General features: G+C 29.5%; 1 pseudogene; it reads right to left on the bottom strand.

Annotated features, from left to right (window-relative positions):
* Nucleotides 1–2,686: 2,686 nt before the first annotated feature.
* On the bottom strand, nt 2,687–2,805 carry LOC120617197 (uncharacterized; annotated as a pseudogene).
* Between the last annotated feature and the right edge of the window lie 521 nt (nt 2,806–3,326).

Raw genomic sequence — 3,326 nt, 5'->3', positions numbered from 1 at the left:
ACAAAGTTTGTATAGTATACAATTTTCATTTGAATATCTGCCTGTTATCTCAGTATGTTTCCATTTGTGTAAATGTAATGAACAAAGTGTCTTTAAGAGTATTCAACTGAGTTAATGATATTTATTTTACAATGAAGGAATTTCAAGTAATAGTTCACTATTACTTTGTATTTTCTGCATTGTTTGAATTCCTGATAAATATAAATAATATTTCCAGAGTCATGAAATCATTATTTTTAAAACAAAATGTACACTCTGATAGGTCTATTTATGATATAAACCTGCAAATTTTAAAACTATTTTTTAAAATATACCTTAGTTTGAAATACTCCACTTTTTTAAATGTGCTTTTTAGAAAGTTTTCACACCTTCACAAACATGAGCTCATGAGCTCTGTCAATGTAGAATAAATAGCTTACACACAAAGTTATGTGATTCTGCATTAAACGCTAATTTTCTTTTTGTCAACTCATCCTCTAAAATATATGTTGATACATTTTTCCTGTCTCCAAAAAAAAAAAAAAAAAAAAAAAAAAAAAAAAAGGGGGAGGGAAGGGAAGAAATAGAGAGGAAGAATGTGGAAGAAGAGAGGAAGGGAGGGGAGGAAGGAGAGGAAGAAATGAGAAAGGAAGGAAAAACATCACCTCTACTAGTACTAAAACCAAAATTTGTAGTAATTTTGAGTAAAGAGTAACTCATTGTTCTATACTTCATTTAATATTTTACATTTTCCTTTGGATGAGTTTTCATGCTTTTTACACACATACACACTGAATGCAAGAGGATGAACTAACTCATTACAAATTGATATGAATGTTCAATGTAATTTATTTTACCTAAGCAGAATAAAATGCAATTAAAAATAATGTAGGACTCTAATATGAATTTCTACTACTTCTAAGGAATTAGTGAACACACCCTATTAGATGTGACACAAGCATATTCTGTAATATTCTTTCCTAAGTCACTGAATTTTTACCACCTTTCATTTTTATTTTTAAAATGACGTTTTCTAATAATCTACTAAAGACAATCTAAAAAACATAAAAACATTTTAATCAGTAATTTTTTGTCATAATCTATCAATGCCATCCGCTTTTCATGTGTTATAATCTCTGAACTTGAGATGCAATTTACAATCAATGATTTTATAACATTGTCATAACATACAATGATTGATGATTTATTTTCTTCAGTGTTTACAAAACCTAATGATACATCTTGAAATAATTTCCTTAGTTTAATGAAATATGGCATTTAATAGCTCAAATATATATATATATATATATATATATATATATATATCACATTTTAATTGGCAATTGTTGGTTATTTGAAGTTGGGTATGTTTGTGATATGTATTTTGGCCTTAGGGTTAGTTTCTTTACTCAGTTTTTAAAAACTATAACTGTTATTTTGTTAAGAATTTGTAAGATGCATTTAAAATAATAAGGTAAGATTTATTATGCTGCAGATTTTCTCGCTTTACTTTTCCACATGGCTTTTGAATGGTCGTCTTATTTTGACATAAAATATGTGTTGTTCAATTATTCTGGTCATGTCTTCCTCAGATTTCTGGTCTCTTTTGAATGTATTTTTATTTATCTTGGCTTGCTAGTTAGGGAACAGGTCCAGAATATAAGTCAAAGCAGTTCATCTCACTTTGACATGTTGTTGAGAAAGCAGGCGCTTTGCAGGTCCTAAAGTGGGGTGCCAGAGAAAGCTTTCCTGTTCCTTAGTCTCTTCTGTGGCTTGGGCCTACGGGGTAAGAGGTGTTGATTTTTAATTCTATCATTCAGCCATCCCACGGCCTCTCTAAAACTAAGGAAAACAGAGATAACTCTAAGGAGATGTTGTTAACCATTCTTTCTAGAGGTCACAGAAATCAGAGATAAACACTTCATCTTAACTCTTATCAATGGTGATTTCTAGATGTTAGCCCAGCCTATTATAAGGGAAAGATTTCTGTTTCTTGTTGGAACTTCAGTAGCAACTAAGAATTCACTAGCAATCCACTCTTTGCAGTTCAGCAACTATTTATTTTGCAGAGACAGATAATCTGGAGTTGATAATGCAAGAGGTAGGAGTAAAATTGGTCATCTTTTTTCGGAGAATTTTCTGCATCCCGTATGTTTGCAATTGTTTTTAAATGGTTCATTTATCTTTACACAGAGAGCCTATGGAACTCAAAGATATAATAAATATTAGCCTAACATTCACCTGTATTTCTTCTAATATCTACGTTCATGTATCTCTTCAGTCCATCTGCTATTTTTTAAAGATGTTGGGTACAGAACAAAGTTTTTCATGTAAGAGTATTTTGTTATTCCTATTTTCCCATTTTAATTGTCCAGTACCATATTTTAAAAAGTCATTTCAAAAAATAAATAAAAATTAAATTAAAAATAAAATAAAATAAATAAAATAAAAACAATCTTTCCCCCTGTGATATGTAATTCTTTAATGTATTGAACTGCTTTTGGAAAATATTATATTAAGATACCTGCAATGAAACTATTTCATTTTATTTTCAGTATGATCTAGACTGCCTTTGTTCCATTATTTGTGATTATCTGTAGAATTATGATTTTTTTTTTAGGCGAGGCAACCCTTGGTTGACCTTACAGATTGCAAGGACCTTGTCAGCTTACAATCCTTTATTTATTTATTTATTTTTAATTTTTTACATCTACAGCATCTGGTCTTCCTGGGTGGTCCCCCATCCAAGTACTAACCGGGCCTGACCTTGCTTACCTTCCGAGATCAGATAGGACCAGGCTTGTTCAGGGTAGCTTGGCCGTAGCCTGAATTACTTTTTAAAACAAAAAATTCCACAAATTACTACATTGTAATAATTGAATAAAAGTTATAATTTAGAAGAAATTTTGAAATCTTTAGTTTTGTATCCAATAACTGATATTTAGACTATGTTTTCACTGGATTTTCATGATTTTATTAGATTATTTCTAATACTATTTCATTTTATTTTTCAGGACTGTGACTAAACTGGAAAATACATATATACAAAACTTAGCTCACCTTGGCCCAAATGTCCTCTACCCCCTAAAAAAACTTCCCTATACATTTAATGAAGAGAACAGAGAAAAAAAACTAATGATAATGTTCATTTTGATTTTTTTAATTAACTACAAGAATAATTATTTAATCAACTCATTTCGGGATAATTTTCTCTTAGATTAAAATATATTTTTATATGCAAATAAAGTTAATTTGATTCATCTTTTCTTAAAGTCATATATATTTATTGCCTTACTATAGTCAAAAAAAATAAAGACAACGAAAATAGTGTTCATTTATAGTAAGTT

Source organism: Pteropus medius, unplaced genomic scaffold (genome assembly GCF_902729225.1).
Source record: "Pteropus medius unplaced genomic scaffold, Ma_sr-lr_union100, whole genome shotgun sequence".
NCBI lineage: Eukaryota > Metazoa > Chordata > Mammalia > Chiroptera > Pteropodidae > Pteropus > Pteropus medius.
This window is presented reverse-complemented; position numbering and strand designations above follow the sequence as displayed.